The sequence below is a fragment of the Alligator sinensis genome, unplaced genomic scaffold, assembly GCF_000455745.1.
Source record: "Alligator sinensis unplaced genomic scaffold, ASM45574v1 scaffold824_1, whole genome shotgun sequence".
Taxonomy (NCBI): domain Eukaryota; kingdom Metazoa; phylum Chordata; order Crocodylia; family Alligatoridae; genus Alligator; species Alligator sinensis.
This window is the reverse complement of record NW_005842463.1, coordinates 586304-604853: the sequence shown is the minus strand read 5'-3', so window position 1 is coordinate 604853 and position 18550 is coordinate 586304. Positions and strand designations below refer to the sequence as shown.

The window sequence follows — 18550 nt, the reverse complement described above, 5'->3', positions numbered from 1 at the left end:
GAAAGGATTTGTTCAATAGTGTTGGGGGTTTTCAGTTCTGAAATGAAAGGTTAGCATGTATTACAAAACTTGTTACTTCTGCCTCCCCGATGACTTTGTAGAATAGAGACCCCTTTGAGTTAGGGTGATTTCTTTTTTGCTCCACCGATACAATCAGAGCTTTCCTGTTGACTTTTTAATAGGTGCAGGTTCAAGTCCCATAGTAAATTCCATCCCTTATCTAGGTTGTTCCCTGAAGTCCTGCATGTCTGCTACATAATCCATTCCTTGTACAGAGCTAATAGCTTTGCCACTGAAGTGGTGAAATCTCTCAGGAGATGATCAGTGTAATACCAATAAAGCTTGATACTTATTCTAAATTAGCAATATAAGTATAAATATAAATTAAGTTGCAGAGACGACTGACACATCCAGCTTAAATAGGAATGAAAATATTTGTTGCCTGAAAAATGGAATAAAAGTCCAGATGGCACAATATTCTAGAATGGGAAATTAAAGACTGTTTTCTTTTATGAGATCTAAGAAAAATATCTCTTTATGGGAAGAACTCTGAATTTGTACAAAACTTCCTTCTAGTACATGGAATTTTTCCTTTTGCATAAGATGTGTGCCTATGGCTTCTGTTTTTCATTTTTCTACCTGTATGTATTGAGCATAAGAAACTATATGTAGACCAGATCCTACTGTTGGTTCTTGGAGAGAGTTTCAGTCTTCACTGTTCTATAGTATTAATTTGAAAGGATGTAAAAACTCATTCTCTCTCTCATTTTTTGAATGTGAATGATTGCACCAACTTAGAAAAAAAGGTCAAAAGCATGCAATGCCCTCGCATTTGCAATGCCCTCATACATGAATTGGAGTTCTTTATGTATAATGCCTCACAGTGAAAATGATCAGTAGTCTTTGTCTTAAAAACTATTTTTATAGGGGATTTAATTCAAGTTGGATAATGCAAGATGGCATTGCTGACTCCTGAAGCATAGCAAAAAGCCTTTCAATGCGAACAAACTACAGAAAAATGTAATACTCAACCCTTCTGAAGTCAGGGGAACCTCCATTATACCCCATTTTGCCTCTGAGTCCCTGCCAACATAAAAAGCCTACCCCAATTGGAGTTTTCACTACCAAAAAGGGAGACATATTAGGAACTCATTTTGTGGGGTAGGGTCTCAGATGCTACAGTGATGGATAGCAAGAAAAAAACTTATGGGTGCACAACATATAGCTCACAGACTGCATGCTATCCACTAGGTTAATCCAAGGGGCTTGCCCTAATTCTTTGATAAACAACTTTGTTTAACAAAGTATTTGGAAACTCAGTCAGTCCTCACTGTGTACAAGTGGTTAATTAATCTTGAGTATGTGCCTGCCTGCACATGTGAAGTCCAGTTTCTACCCACAAACTGTACACAGGGTCTACATTCAGTCTGAGCAGATTCCAGTAGTGAAGGCCTTCCACTGCAGTGTTGTTTACAAGTGGCCCTCAAACTTGGTGTGCCTCTGTCTACAGTAAATAGATAACGAGGCTTGGGAATTGAACTACTAACTAAATTACATTGATTCCAAATAAGTGTTATACTGTACAAAAATCTGTACAGCTGTCCATGTGGAATCAAAAAATATCCACTGTCCTTATTTTGAAGGAGAGCTTATAGTCATTATGGCACTCACAAGCTTTTTCATACGATTTGTTTCTAAAGTGTTTGTAATGAGAGGAACCAGGCAAGAGCTGATCACTAGCAGTCTAGTGTTTCCCCAGCCATTGATGAAAGATTTCAAGTTTGATTGGAATAATTGAACATTAGGGGAACATGCTGTAATGTTCCTTCAGAGCTCTGGATGTGTCAGAAGAATTCTGACAGCTGTTCAGCAGCTTTCCTTTCAGCAGAGAGAGAAGCACCTTGCCCCTGAGTCATTAGCAATTAACAGAACTGCTGAAAGACATTGTTAGGGTCAATTCTCAAAGTGTTTGCTTTCCGATCAGCAGTATAAAAAGAGAAGTAATTATTTACCATAAAAACTGGAATTTCTTCCATGTCATGATGATTAGATCAGTAGCAGGAGGTAAGTGACTTGTGCTGGAACACCTAATGTTCTCGACAGTATCTTCATTCAGATTTCCTGTGTGAAAGGGAAAAAGAAGAAGGCTAAATTAGTGGTTGCACCATAGAGCCTGATCCAGTGCTTATTGAAGTCAGTGGAAAGGCTCTGTTGACTTCAGGAGATGTTGCAGCAGAATTCCTTCTCCACGTCCAGTTGCCCATTGTGTGAGGCATAATTCAGAGTTGCCTAGAATGAACAGTTGAAGCAAAATGCATTGTCCTGGCAAGGCCTACAATCTCCGACTCAGGATAAAATGCTTTCATCCTCCCCAGATTCCATTTCATAGGTTTCTAAATGAAATCCCCCATCTATGTTTACTTTGCTCTGCTTCATTAGTTTTAGTAGCTTTTTTTTTTGATCAATCACAGCTTAATTTTTTGCATATTTCAAGCCATCTGACTACTACTCCACTCAAGATAAGGACCAGAGAGGCAAAAGCGTGTTTTATTTCAGCGCACTTTCAAAAGCTGCTAAAATTTATCTTCATTCAGGATGAAGAAAATTCTGCTTGCTATCACATAGCCACCTTTGAGACCTACCCCACCTTGACATCCATCCTGCTAGCCTTTTTGTTGGGAAGTGCTTGTGTAGATATCCTTAATGAGATAAAGATTATATGACTCTCCCTATGATACATTCAATAATTGCTTGCAGCAATACCTGATAAGGGCAATGACTTCTTACCAGCAACATTTTCCCCTGGGCGCCTCTACGTATGCTATTAATGGGATTTACGCTTCCCATGTAGTACAGTAAGGTGCAGTAAGCCTTCACTGGGAACGTGACGGCATGTATGCCCTCTCAGGCACAGATTTGCTCCTAATGGGGTAGGCAGGTTCCCAGGCCTGCTCTTGCCCTACTCTGCCTCCCCGCAGCAGCCAGGGGAAGCTGCAGGCTCTGGCTGCAGCTGCCCAGGTACCAGCAGTTCTGGGGGGCAGGTGCAGCCTGATATGGACTCCTGGGGGGGAAGACTCAGCTCTAGGGGTCAAATGCAGCCTGGCAGGGGCTCCACAGCTTGGCAAAGAGCTCTGGGTATGGGGAGGGGGCAGGCTCAGCCTGGCAGGGGATGCTGTCCTGGGAACCTGTGACTAGTGTGTCATGAATAATTCCCATCCTCCCCCTTGGCAGCAGTGGACAGGGCATTGCGTCTGTAAATTACTTGAAAACCACCTCATCTCCCACCACCCGTGGTAGAGCACCTGGGTGGTCACCCATGGCCCCAGGCCCACAGAACAACCCCAAGACCATGCATACTATGGACAGTTTCAAGCATCAGTCTTTATTTCTGCCCCCAACAGACTCCCCCACCCCCAACAATAGACTCCTCCTGCTCTCTCTCTCTGGTAGAGGTGGCACCTGCAGAGGGCACTGGCCAACAGTGGTGGCATCCTTCAAGGTGCATCCCTGCCCATGGTTGGTGCTTGTCCCTGGTGTGCAGCTGCTGGACCTGTGGAGCTCAGAGCACAGAGAGGCTCTTTGTAAGAGTTTGCAACATTTAGAGATAACATGTACTTTATCAGGGGTCATGTGCCCGCAGGTGCCCAGGAACCATGGTAAGTTGGTCAAATGCGATCTGCCACAGGCAGCCACCAGCCAAGCCGTCTATCCCCACTCCATCTGCTGGGGCAGGCAGCCTGCCTGGAATTTGCTGCAGGTAGTCTGACTTCCCTGACCCCTTCCCAGGCTGGACCAGGTCTGGCTCCTTCCAGCAGCTGCAACAGCAGCTCTGGACCAACTCCCCACCTTCTCCTCTTGCAGGCCAGGCAGTTTGTTTCTGTGGCACCAGGCCCATGCTGCATAGGGCCAGGGAGTGTGGGGCTTCCACTTGGCTGGGACATGGACCTGATGATGCCCCCACCCTCCTCCCAGCAGCCCTCTCCAGAGAGGTGTCCCATGCCAGGGCCCCTGCTGTGTATGTCCTGCACCCAAGCATGCCCCTGCTGAGTCTCCCTGGCATGCCATGATGAGCTGTTTGAGCATGCCAAGGAGTACCTAATCCACTACACCCTGCTGATGATCATCATCATGGTACCCTGGGTGCAGCTGAGAATGTGATGCAGGATCCTGGGCTTTGACAGCAACCCAGGCAAACCCACACTTCCCCACATTGTGTGCCGCCACCTACACTATGAGTACCTGACCCTGGCAGCTGAGGAGATTGCCAGTGCCACCAACACATTTTTCTGCATGTTACAGGCCCCTGGCTGCCTAGCTGGGAGAGCACTGGCCAGTTCATAAAGTTCTGCACTGTCTCCCGCTTCCCTGCATGTTGGAGGAGAAACTCTGGGGGGCAGAGGAAGGTAGGGGGTAGCAGGGACAGGGAGTGGAGGGGAAGGTGGACCCTCACCCACCCTGTGTGGGGCTCCTGGCTTCAGGCATGCAACCTGGGGGCAAGCAGGCACAAGCATGGCACAAGCATAGATGACCGCAGTGCTCCCTTCCCTGCCCTGCCCCTTCTCCCTGTGCGAGGCTTATCAGACAGGTGTGGCAGGAGGTCCCAGTGGTCTGACTTGGTTCCTGCTGGCAGGGAGATGGTGCAACTGCCTGCAGTGTCCCAGGGCACAGAGGCACAGTGCCTGGCTCCCTGGCAGTGGCCCCTTCCAAGGAGGAGCTGGAGCAGGTCATGGCATGTCCTCCTTGCTGTGGCTGCAAGCCCAGAGTTGCCAGGGAAGGTGCTGGCCTGGGCTCCCTGTGTAGCCAGACAAGCCTAGGGACAGCTGGTGATCCAAGGGGCCCTCCCCCACAAACTACTTATCACTACCCGGCCCTGGTAGAGGCTCCAGCAGGCTGCCTGTGCTCAAGTACACACAGCGGCCATGTCCAGGGTCTGTCACAGCCAGGATGTGGTCCAGCTGCCATGTAAAGGCCATGTCCTGCAGGCAGCCCCAGACTGCATGTTGTGGTCCATGATATAGACCCACTGGGTCCACAGAGCCTTGACCTTTTTGCACTGCCTCCCAGACCACTGGTGGCCACGCTCATATGGGCTGCTATGGCCTCATGAATGTGGGTGTTTAAGCAGCTGTCCTGGGCAAACTGCCTGTGCACCTCAGCATCACCCCACACCGGTATGAGGTTTACAGTCTGCGAAGTTGGAGAGGCTAGCATTGTAACTGCTTCCAGGAACCTCAGGGGCTGAGGCAGAGACTATGGGTGCTGGCAGGGTTTGGCACATGCCCACTATGAAGAGGCACAGTGCCTGGGAGACAGGCAGGTGGTGGAACAGACCCCAGGGGCCAGAACCAGGGTCTGCGGGCCTGCTGCAGCCAGCAGATGCCCACACTCCTGGGACTTGATATCCAGGAACAGGCGGCAGCTGGCACAGGCTGCAGGGGTCAGGCCAGGGGTCTAAAGGCCAGACTGGGACAGCCAAAGAGCCATCCCTTCTATGCAGCAGGAGGAATTCCCAGCCACAGGGCTCTGGCCCAAGCAGGAGGTTACCCCCTGCTAGTGTGGCTGGCCAGGAGGTAGATTTGCTCCCAGTCAGCATCTACACATGTGCTACTGTGTAGTAGCTACTGTGCGGTTAATCTACTATCTGCCAACCACACAGTAGACTAATTTACCATGTAGTAAATGCTGCGCACATATCGACGATGATGTTTTACTGCACAGTAAATTAGTCTACTGCGCAATAAAGTGTCTCATATAGGTGCACCCCATGAGAACATTTTCTGTACTGCTGATGCTCCCTAGAACAGTAACAGCTATTTAGGGTACCACCATGTTGCTACTAATAGGCATTAGTATCAGGGGACTGGACTCCAACCCAAGAGGTTTCTTCAAGATACTTGTTCCTAAAATATGTGCTCTTTTTATCTTCAAGCAGTGAAATGGTTATTTTTTTAAAGCAGGGTATGGACTGCTGTCTCATTTGACCTTGGACTGATTGTCCCAGGGTTTAATCCAGATTGAAACAGGAGCGGTACAGTCATTTACACACGTAGCCCTTCCAAGCTGCATTTCTGCTCCTATCCAAGTATGTGGCTGGCAAGAGCATACAGCCTGACTGTCCTGGCCCTATTGAACTTCATGAATCATCCAATAGGATGTCCCAGGTAAAAAATGTCAGTACATTTTGTCCAACATGTAGCAGAGAAGCTTGATGTCGGACAGTAAGCATGTACATCTGTGTGTGATCCCAGGACAAAAGGCTTTCTCCTGCAATAAATACAACACCTGTTTACAGCCTTAAAATGTCATTATGGGCTTCTGAACTAGCTTCTATTGAAATAAATGAGGCAGTTCACACTAGAGCTGTGAAATCTAGCTCTCTGAGTTGTTGTCAGTAGTTATATTTGGGTAACATTTCAAGATCATTTTCACAGTTTTTACAGATGGAAACTAAGACTCTGAATAAGCCTATTTGTGCCCCATCTAGTCCTCCATGACCCATGTTTTGGGAAAGACTGCAGAGGGACCCCTTCCTGATTCAGATCCTCGTAGGTCCAATGGGTGCAGAGACTGCTGCAAAAAGTATAATTTCATCTGACAACAGTCAGCATATCAGCATAGGTCCAATCTATTCATCTAACACACTTTTCCTTGAATGTATGTGTGCTTTCATACAAGATGGGATATATATATAGTGTCCATCATTATTTGTATTCGGCTGTAGGGCATATCAGAAAAAGACAGCCTAATAGAAAGGATGCATTTCTCCTCATTGGCCTCAGAAAACAGAGTGTGTGTATGTGTGTCTGTATGTATGTACATGTGCATGCATTGTGGGGGGTGGTAAGGGGAATCCCTTTGGTGGAGTCACACCTATTTGCCCTCTAAAGCCCTTAATACCCATTGAGCATTTACAGACACTTTCAACAAACAATAGCAACCTGCTTGCTACATCTCTTTAAATAACGACTTTCCTTCTATTTAGTTCAAGTGCAGATATTTAATTCTGAAGTATGCTAAGCAATGAGGGGAAATAACTTCCTGTACCTGTATGGGCAAGGCACTGCTGAGGCAAGAAAATCCCTCCAGGCAGTGAAAGCATGAGCTGTGCTTCTTATCGCCTTCAGTAAATTGTAGTGAATTTATGAACTCCATGATTGGGTTTGTACTGGTAATCTGACTGCAGTTTGGTGGCAGTGCTTTTCCTGTAGACCCTTTCAAAGTCTAGAGGGTAAAAGGTAATGTAACCAACTGTTTCCATAGAGCAGTTGATTTAAAAGCTTTAAATAATTTAGTATTAACCCCCACCCCACCATGGGGCTCTTCTTGAACAATAGCAATTGTGACATTTTATCCAAACCCATAAATTTGGAGGTATTCGCAGATTTAATGCAGTGCAGTCATGTCGCTTGTGTATTTGAAAGGAACACAAGCCAATTTATTTTCTCTTCACTTGGCTTCCCCTCCAGAATCACGGACAACTGGAGGCGTGTCTATTTAATACTCAGAGCTATGGTGATGTCAACTCTAGCGCCCTTAAATTAGAATGAAAAAAACTAGAGTGCTTTGGGTTTGAATTGAATTTTCTTTTCCTATTGAGTCTTCAACCCCATTTTGAAAGAATAACAGAAAAGAATGTTTCCTTTAAAACTGTGCTAAGATAAAAGATACAACCTTATCTTTTGCTCCTATTAATTGGTTTTATATTACATGCCTGCCAAACATCTTGTTCCTAATTCTATCATCTGGCAGAGATGACTTTGGCATAAAAAGCTGCCAACATTGTGTTGGGGCAGGAGGCAATGACTGCACATCATTCTGCTGTTTTCTGTTCTGTTAGGTATGTCAGGGCTCTTTTTCAACCCAGGGAGCAGATCCTACTCCATCTATTGGATGTCTTAATGCAATCCTATTTCACTCTGCTTGAGTCCCTGAAAACTATTACAAAAGATGGATGGGTCCTCTTCCTCCTCTGTCCTTGGCTGTGTCTTAGTCCTAATGATAAGATGATAGTAGGTTACAAAAATAGATGGGTTTTCAGGGTCTTGTGAAGCAGAGTAGCTAATAATTCACAGTGAATTGATTGATAATCTATTAAAAAGAAGGTGTTCAGCAGCTACAGCAGAGGAATAAGCATAAGACTTCAGTTGCAACCCTGGTCCCACTGGGTGTTCTGTGTCTCTGACACTCCCAGAGGGCTGTCCTTAAGCCTCTACTCACAAGCACTAAACCAGAAATACAACAGTGAAGCTTCTCCAGGCCACCCTCTGCAGCCAGTCTCAAGACCTCAGTCTTGATATACTCAGAAGCAGCTGTGGGGGATGTCCCTAAAGTAGCTAAATTGTCATGTTTTCAGGTTTGGCATGTGCCAGCAGGAGCAGATAATGTTAGCTCAAGAGCAACCTTCTCTGTGAATGTTGGGGACGCAACCAGTGAAGTCAATGGCAAAGCTTTTGTTAGTTTTACTGGAGTCATGATTTTGTCCCAGTTTTGACTCCTTATGCTACCACTGATTTGTTTGGCAATAGTTCAGCAAGGTCTAAATCAGTCATTTGTGAAAAGGGGATGCTCATAAAGGGACAAACCCAGGGACACCTAGAACTGAGTGCTTCTCCCTATACTGTGCATGGCTAAAACTTAGAGCTTCCTTCTCTAAAAGCCTCTTGGAAGTACAGGAGCATCTCTTACCTGTGCAACACAGGCAAACAAGTCTGGCCCCATCCAAAGCTACTACCTTCTGTACCACAATGCCTGATCCACTGTTATTACAGCACTTTGCCATCTTTGGGCTACCTTGCTACATAATGTAAAGAATTATGCTAGACTGTGTATCCTCATGTTGGGCTTCACTTCCCTGAGTCAATTTTCAGTTCGGATTAACAGCTAACAGTAGTATATATACTGATGCCAAAGTAATTTCTTAATCATTTTTCCATACGTGTAGTTCTGCTTCTCTGGAAATCTTAGCCCTTTTCAGCATACATTATAGCAGTACCACGTGGTTCAGAAAATATCATTGTTAAAAAGGAATGTCTTCTTTCCAGCTTGTTAATGAGTCTTAATTCTTTTGCATCCCATTGTGTGATGCTGCTTGAACAGTATTTTTTGCTTTGCTATTCAGAGTGGAATATTCACAGCTTAGTTTCAAGTAATTTTCATACTCACGGACTGCAATTTGTTATGCAAAATAAATTGGTCATGTGACATTTTCTTTCCCTGTTTCTACCCCTGAAGCTTTTTCACCTGGAAATAGTAAAAGGGAAACAACAAATGAGCTCCCACTACTAATAATATACTCCAAAAACTAGTTATTTTTAAGAGCAGCAATTGGCTGAAATGTCACAAATAATGATTGATGACCCCCTAAATAGCAATACATATTAGTGTAATTAATTTGCTGATATTCACCATTTTTTTCATTATTCCACTGATTTTACCCCAGGGACTTACAGTAGGCTTTTCAAGGGTGGACATTATTAGTCTGATTCTGTCACTGAAGTCAATGGTAAAACTCCTCCCCTTTGGGGTGTTTTATTTTGCATAACATAGGAGAGTTTACCTCCATAGAACAGTGATGAAATATTTGGTTTTGAAACTGTGGGGACGACTCTCTGTGGCAGCCTGATTAAAAAGGATAAATGAATTGTCTTTACATATTATTCTTGCAGCTCAGCCTAAAGCAAAGACCCAAATAAATATTAAGACACATATTACCCTCTGATTGATGTCATACTTGATGCAGTATAAATCATAAGCTTTCACAACAAGCAAGTAAACAGCCTTTCTAACATAGTCAAGAGTCTACTGGTGCCTCTATACTCTTACAATGCAGAGGTAAAGGAACTGAGGTGTGGGTGGACATCCTTATCTTCTGTCTGTTTGGAACCTGTTTTCCCCAACACTGATATGCTAACTCAGACCTGTTAGGTTATCCTTCTTCCTGGGCACACTTATTCCTCTCTTTCCTTTCTCAGCTGCTTTTGTAATAGGTCAATATGTATATTATTATGGGTGGTGGACCTTACTGTATGGGATACATGTTCAGAGAACAGGATGAGCACCTATAATTATGTATGAAACCTGAAAAAGTAAAAGTATTTTGTGCAGTATGTAGCACAACGAGAGTCTGTCTCATCTGTGGGCTCTAGAAAGTTAACTATACAATAAGGGTCTTTGGCCTTTGCTTTGCAGGTCATACTAGATTCTTGTAATGGCTCCTCCTGGCTTTAAAATTGATTATCCATAAAAAAATATATTTGGGTCACTAGTCACCTCTATGCAGCCGTCTCTCTCTCTTGCCTTTTTTCCTCCCATAGAAATTATAGGTGTTTCTTGTCATGACCCAAAGGCATGATTTTGTGTGTGCTTCGGCACCAGAATTATCCCCGCCAAGTTGCAGCTTCATTGCACGGGAGAGTTTCCTGTTGCAGAGGAAAACCCCGGTGCAGGGACGAGTTTCCCGCCTTTTCTGCAGCTTCTTTTGCAGAGTGCATTGCTCATGTTGCAAGAGGAATGCACGGTGCAAAAGAGTTCCCGCCACCGGTATGCAAATTCGTTCCCCGCTATTGGCTAGTGCTAAATTATTCACACGTGGCGGCTAGCGATTGGACTGTTAGCCGTATAAGGGGCTTGAGCGGTTTCCGCCCAAGCCGAAGAGGACTCCACATCCATCTCGTGGGGACTCTGGGTACACGGCAGGGTAATAGAAACCCTGTGTGAGATCCAGAGGAGCCTGGCGGCCTGATCCACCGCCCACCTCTTCCCGTCTTCGAGCGCGACTTTTATAAGACGTATCTACGATTTCTCATTTTGGTGGCTCGTTCACCCAGAGCATCCGGAGCTCTGTTCCGTGGAGCCTAGCAACCTCCACGAGACTGTCTGTGTTGTCTGTCTGTAACCGCAACTCAATCAAGTTTTTCAGCCTGCACCACTGCCATCTCGGTGTAAGTAAACAATCTTTAAAACTACTGCTACGCGTTTGTGCCTAATTCCAGCTCGACGGCCTTCCCTCTCCGACCCGGCGTGCCCGGGCTGCTGGCCACAGCCCGCGTGCAGCACGGAAAAGGGTTCGGGTCGCTCCCGGCCCGCACATTTCTGACATTAATTTTTAGTCAATGAATGGAATATTTTATGCACTGAATTATCAACTATGGCCTATGGCTGGAACACCTCACTTCCCTTTTGATGCTTATTAAAACTTTAGTCACAGCTGAAATGTCAGTTTGATAGTGTCCGGAGTTTCTTCATTGTTTGGGATGCTGTGGTGCATCACACTGAAGTTCGCCTTCTAGGCTTGCTTGGCTAGCAAGTTTATTTTGAATCTATCTCGAATAAACATATAAGCATAAATAATGCATAAAGTGGGTTATGAAGAATGGTTGAACACAAAAGTTTCATTAATGCTGATTTAGAAATAGAGGATCTGCAAGACTATGGACAAATAATTTTAACTGCTTTAAAAGGGGAGGAGGAGTTGCTGGTGGGATCCCCAGCAGCTATTATGATATAACTGTTACATCTGTGTGCTCCTGGAATGATAAAAGCAAGGTAAATAATTGTAAATTTAACCCTGAATAAACCCATGTTAAGGTTGCAATAGTTCTGCTACACTTATAACATGAACATGCAGATGTGATAGAATATAAATAGACATTGCCAAATGAAACAGATGAGTTGTGCCAGAATGTGTCCCCTCTGCACCCTTCTGTAAATGAGGGAACCCCAGATTTCTCTGCTAACCAAGGGGCACCTGGGGATTCCTCAGGCATGCATCTCTGCAAGTGGGATGTATGATACACACCTGGGGTTTCCCAAATTGGGGAACCTGGGCAAGTATTCCTAGGGCTTCAGGGGACAGATCCTGCATACCCTGGAAACTCTTAGCTCTTCCTCCTGAAAGCAAACGGATGTCCACTACAAACATAAATTGATGCAACCTATGTTGCACCCACAAATGTTAGGCTTGTGGTTTTGACAAGGAGCTTGGATGTCTGTTTTCTTTGGATTTGTGCTGTCATAAAACTGTTTATAGTAGCACAAAGGCAACATCTGTTCACACCTTTACAACCTAACAGGTGTCATTTAATAACCATACAGTGGTTACATCTGTCCATACTCTTAATGTCATCTAAAATTATGCTTCGCTACAAGTCACATTTGTTTCATTTTAAGCTGCATGCTGCAGGTAAAGAAAAGCAGCAAATTACATTCTTCTAGTAAGCTCAGATCCTTTTGTGTTTGGTGGATCTCTTGCCCATACTGTTCAAGCTGGTTTCCTTGCTCCCTGCACAGCAGGGTTTAAATTGACTGTTGTCATTATTAGTGACTGCTAATCAGAAGTGATGAGATAGAGATTATGATTACAAAGGGTCACTTCCCTTGTTCTCAACAGGTGTTCAATTTAAATTTTACTGGGGTCCATTTGCAAGGTATATTTTCCAGCTGAGGCTGCCACTAGTGGGATCTACTGGCTGGATGTAAACCCTCAGCTCATTTGCAAGGAAACCAGACTGCACATGCAGGCTTCTACATATCACCAAGCTGTGAGAAGACAAGACTCAATGTTTCACACCCATTTCTAATTAAGAATTTTGATGAGCCACTGGGATTGCCCTGAAAGGCTGCATTGGCCCCAGGACTGTTTATTGTGCCCCCTATTATCTCCTTTCTTTTTGTTCACAGCATGCCATAGAATAAGGCAAATTTGGCCTGCTGCTTCTCCGTGCACCTTCCCTAATTACATCCATTATAACTTGCAAAATACATTGAACAAATAAATCCTCACATGGAGAAAACTTAAGTATCTATTTAACTGCAAGGTCTCCCATGAATCCAGAGCTGTGATTAAATCCATTTCTTTTTTCATTTGCCTCTTTAGATCTAAGTTAAGTGGCTGTTGCATTGATCTCACTTGTATGCAATTGCAGCAAAATTATTTCTCTCTCTATAGTTATACATGTGAGAGAGAAAGAGGAGGGGAGATTTGAGTGTGCATTTGTGTACACATACATGCAGTGAAACATGAAGTGTTGCTAAAATCAAATACACCGAGGAAGACTCATTAGTTTGCTTCTAGACTTGCCTGCGTTATGATTTTTATCTTCGGAAAGCTTTAATAAAAACAACGTGTTTGCAGTTCTGAATGTGACAGGCATGCGTTTGTTTCCAAAATTTCATCTGTTTTTCAGTCATCTTTTTTCTTTTTTGTATGCATCATTCTTGGAATCCTAACTCATCCCTGGGGCTCTGCCAGGGAGGACTGAGTTATGCGTATCCCAATTTAACTGCTCACAAATCAGTTTGATCTGTTTTCTTTTTTTCACTGCCTGTTTAGAAACCTTTTCCAACTTCTCTGCATTACTCATTGAGTATGGAGGGCTGGCTGGTTTGGCTTCATTAGCAAACACTTTCGCTAAATGAGAATATCCATTCTAATGCTAAACTGTGCTATATTTTATTCCAGAGCATACTCAAATAATGGGCACAGATCTCTAATTGCTCCCATGATCAGGTTTCTCTGATGATTCCATCTACCTTTTTGTGATGGGCCTGTCCAGATAATGCAGATACAGTAAGTGTTTAATTTTCCTTTGTGACTTGAGTAACATTTTCCTTTATTTTACTAGCATAAAATAATGTAACTAGCAGGTAGATGATGCTGTCATTAAGTTATTCATACTGATCTACTGAGGATAGGCATTTTACTTTAAGAATCTTAAGATGTGCTTCCTTTTTCTCATAGTATCCCATTTTCACTGCTCTACTGTTGCCAGCATGCAACTCTAGAGCTGTGAAATTGTTTACTGAACCCATAGTTTTTTCTGGAAAGCCAAGTATTTTTCTACCTTGCCCACTTGGATTGGTAGTTACATCACACCACTGAACTTCTGTACCAATATGGATTTGTTCTGTAAAGAGCGTTAAATGTGCTTTTTTGCTCAGAGTTTTTGATGGAGTTTGCAGAATCAATGTTTAGATCACATTCTCCTGCCTATCATTTTTTTTTCTTGCAATATTTTTTGTATTGCTTCATTGCAATTCTTTGCACAGTCATTGTAACCTTTGTATTTCAATGCATTTGATTTGAAAATGTATGAGTAGAGAATGGATGTGAATGCATATACCAATAGCTGTCAGACACAAACACAGATGCACCATTTGATGGTCTATATGTGTGTTATACTTTTTTCCATTTCACTGTTTTGTTCCTCAAAATGTTTTGGGCTTTTTTTTCTTTTAAATTGCTTTTAAAATTTGAAATCTTCTGTATTTCAGCTTAAATGGTAGCTCCTGGCATTTCCCTTTCCTCATCCTTGTTTTTTTGTTTTCTGGGAGTTATGTCTGGATTATGAACAGAGTTATTCTTTTAGCATCTATATTAATCTTGTTGTCACTTCTGAATATTTTATAACTGAAGCCTTGATCATGCCTAAAATAGTCTGAAAAGTTAATTTGCCTTCATTGAAGGCAAATTATTTTCCCCCTTTTTATCTGAAGGGAGTACTTGTTATGCTGCTACTGAAATCTTTATCCATGCATTTCTTAATTCTTTTGACTACTGAAGTTTTCCCATTTTATGATCCTCTTAATCCTTAACTACTAAATGTTAATGGGACTAGAATAAAATGACCAAATAATTTTCTTTCTTACTGTGGGAATCTTAAATAGTACATAGTACTTGTAAAGTGCATAGAATCATAGCAACGTAGGGCTAGGGGGGACCTCCAGAGGTCATCTAGTCCAAACCCCTGCCTGAGGCAGGATCAGCCCTAGCCAAACCACCCTATACACTCCATGTTCTAAACTCCGCATAAGACTACCATCAACCTATAGTACTTATGTTTTAATTTTAAGCATCTGAGTCGATATGCTGACCTCAGTGGGACATTCATGTTTATTAGGTGAGTCCAGAGTACTTTGCAGGATTGAACCCGAAATTCCTTACCCCTCTTCCCCATTCACTTCTTTTCTTATGTATTTATCCAATTTAAAATATTAAATAAATATTAAATAAAATATGAATTTTCATTTCTACTGAGGAGAACTTTTACAATCTGATCCCTTCTATGCCTGATGAAGGGTGAGTGTGCCTGACAGCTTGCAAATAAACTCATTTGCTTGCAAATATCTAGTTGGTCTAATAAAACACATCACCTCGTGCATGAGCTTTGATCCAATTTAAAATGGTCTCTCCATTTTTCCAGTTATTGGTGGGTAGCTAGTCCAACACCAGGAACTTCAAAAGAAGAGTACCTCTCCCCCTGACATTCTGACAAAGTAAGCTGTTGCCTATGAAATCTCATGCCTCTCTGAACCAGTTAGTCTCTAAAGTGCCATGCTGTTCTACCTTCTGCCTGCTTTTAGTTTAACTTGGCTCTGGAGGTCTGATCATTCATGGAACTCCTGTGCTCTTAGCTGCCTTTCAGCTCCCACTTGGTATCATGCCTCTTTTATTTGTAATGTCCCCTCTCTCTGTTTTCCTTCTTTAAATCTCAGTTTTAAAATGTTCTTGTCTCTTTGATGCTCTCTGAAGAGTTTTTTGTACTACCACAAATGAAAGAAGCTATATAGAAATAAATTGTCTTGTGTGGATGTCCTGGCCTGGTTATGGGCTAGGTAATTTATAGCTATTGCTGGTACTACTGCTGATGCACATATAGCACCGTGAAGGTCTAAACCAGGTTAGTCATTCCTAGGAGGTTTTTTTTTTTTGTTTTGGCCTTTTAAGAACTATAATATGTACAGTTATCCACATCTAGAGAGTGGAATTTGCTGTCTTCCAATGAGTAGTGTAGTATCAGCTTCTTGCTGTAAAATGCATTTGCTTATTATTTCTGCATTACTCCTTTAGCTATGCCAGGAATGGAAGCATTTAATTTTTGTTTTGTTTTCCTATGCACCATTCTAATTATTGCTGTTCTATGAATGTGTGTTTTATTTTTCAACCCGGCAGTTTCTCTGGATTGGTTTTTATTCAATCCAAATGTTCTCATTAAAAAGACTTCATGTGAAGAGCATATAAATGAGGATATGACTGAAAACTAAGAACTTTTTTGTCCAGAAATTGTATTGATCAAGGAAACAGTTCAGTAAAAGACATTTCTGTATTAATGCATTACTGTTTCCAGAGTTTGCATTTTCATCTTCCCTGCAAGAACCGTGTGACTTCTTGTTTCTCAAACCACAATCTGTCCAGGACTTCATATAAAATGTTATACTTATTCACATTAAAGAATGCAGATCATTTCTAATGAACATGATTTCATGGGACTAAGGGGTTGTTTTAAAGTACACACAACCGTGGCCAGATAAAGAACTTTCTCATTAAGTGAACTTTCAAAGAGGCATAAAATACAATCCCAATACTAAAATGTATTAATTGAAAAGAAATTACCTGTTACTTTTGTTTAGAACAATTTTCATAAAGCTAAAAAAACTCACAGTCATATACCAGTCTATCACATACCTTAATGGGCTATCAGCTTGGCCCTAAAAGGGTGACAGCATACTGGCTGTCTCTTGTCTGCCACTATTGAGATGTCCCAGGATCTGAAAGTCACTGTATTGGAATCACACTTCAGGATTGTAGGACATGGACACTTTAGTCCCTAGGAGCTCTCCTTTGTTCCTGCTTATGGAAAGAAATAAGAACCTTCTCAGATCAATCTTCTTTCAGGGGATGTTGACTACTTGCTTTCTCCATCGGGGAAGTTCATTGGAGAGTAACTGCACCAGCTAATACACTGGCTACTCACTTCAGCAGACTAAGAAAAAAAGTTTTAGTAATTATTTTACAGAAATAGTAGGTAAATATAGGATTTTTCTTTAAAAAAATACAATAAGACCTCAGTTCTGAAACGGGGTAAAACAAAGTCTGATACAGTCATTAAGTACCTTTCTCTACAACCCACAGGTCCAAACCAGCTCCCATTGAAACTGACAAGATCTTCATGACTTCAATGAGAGTCAGCTGGAGTCCAAAGATGTTGTATTTCATAGACTAATCCAGTGTATTAATCTTAACTTGGCTTTTGGACTTACATTTGATTAAATTAATTGCACACAAAAAATCAGTCTAAAATGTGAATTTACAAGCTGTGCTAAACACCATAGTCTCTGCAAGTTCTCATTTTTTATTCTCCATCATTTTCATGAAAGTCTGAAATGGTTCCTACAACCTTTGTGAAACTGTGATTCTAACAAAGGTTTGCTAGAGTATGGGTATGTGGTGCTTTTCACTGTGAGTTAACTATAAGAATCTGGTCTCAGATATCCATGCCCATACGACTCTCCTCCTGGTGCTGGGGATGCTGCTGAAGAAATAGACCCTGACTATTGTTATTGCTGTGGCATACCCAAGATCAGCAACACACAGTAAATGTAGAGAGTCTGAATTAAATCCTCAGGTGCTACTCAGGGACACTTCTGAGCCATCCTCACTGCTTACTAGCTAGTCTCTCCGGTGTGCCCAGCAGTAGTGAGTAGGTGGGGCACTGTATCTTTGAGATACTAAGCTAGCTCATGCACCAGAAGCACACTAGAGTCCACACCTTGCTGTAAGCGTACCCTTACAGAGCTCCATATTCTGACAGCTGGATTGCATCCAGTCTCCATCACTTGGGTATCTCTAAACTACACTATAGGCACACCTGAAGTTTGAGAAACTTGCAAGGTGTTGGATAGAAATAAAATTTCAATAGGACGAGCTTGTACCCATTGTTGCAGATGAAGTTTTTCAACAGGTAACTTCGGCATTGTTAATAGCATGTCACATGGCATGAAACCATGACAGATTATCACTGCCTTAGAGTTCAGCCTTGACAAACATAACTGAGAAATATGTTTTAGCACTTTCAGAAGTGAAATTAAAACAGATGGACATTAAATTCATGAGAACGTTGATTTCCTTGGCTAATTAATTGGAAGGCTTTGAGATTTGCAGGAGGAACAAGATAAGACTGATAAAAGTGGTGGGTCTTCCTTTCAGGTTAAATAAATCCTGCTGATTCAGTATGATAACACTGACTCTCTAGTCAAAGAAGATCTGGGTTTTATTAAATGATGAAACAAAATGAAATATGATCATGCATGGCTGAAGAGTGGAAGAAAACATTTGTTTTCCTACTGTAGAAAATGTTTAGATGTTTACTGGCCAGGTATAAAGTGAAAATAATCCTGACAAAGTCTGATTATGTATAAGAACAAAGATTTTCATCCTCACTTGTGTAGTCACTGGACTATACATAAATGTCAGTATCCAAATACAGTTATGTGCTAAAGTGGCACATAACTATGTCTCTGATCTGGAGGAACCACCCTACAACCCATTACTTAAATAAAAGTAGTAGAGGTAAGGTGAGACCTCCAGTTTTAGGTGGCTTTTCAGTTCATCCCTGCTGGTACTAAGAGATGGTCCACCTTTAACTCCAGCATAGCCTTCTGTAGAATGGCAAAAAGTTATGTGTATCCTTTCACTCAAGATATTTGAAAAGGGGAAGAGAGGTTGATTTAAAAAAAAAAATCACCAGTCAGGTAAAGTTTTAGGTACACTTAG

At 42.4% G+C, this 18550-nt stretch overlaps 1 long non-coding RNA gene across 2 annotated transcripts in view; it reads left to right on the top strand.

Annotated features, from left to right (window-relative positions):
- The window catches only part of LOC102378724, a 53082-nt gene extending 36027 nt beyond the window's left edge, over positions 1-17055 (top strand). For both annotated transcript variants that reach the window (XR_324667.1, XR_324666.1), the window contains exons 2-4: positions 13460-13567; positions 15201-15273; positions 16910-17055. This is a non-coding gene — a long non-coding RNA (uncharacterized LOC102378724). The remainder of the gene's footprint in view (positions 1-13459; positions 13568-15200; positions 15274-16909) is intronic.
- Positions 17056-18550: the final 1495 nt, after the last annotated feature.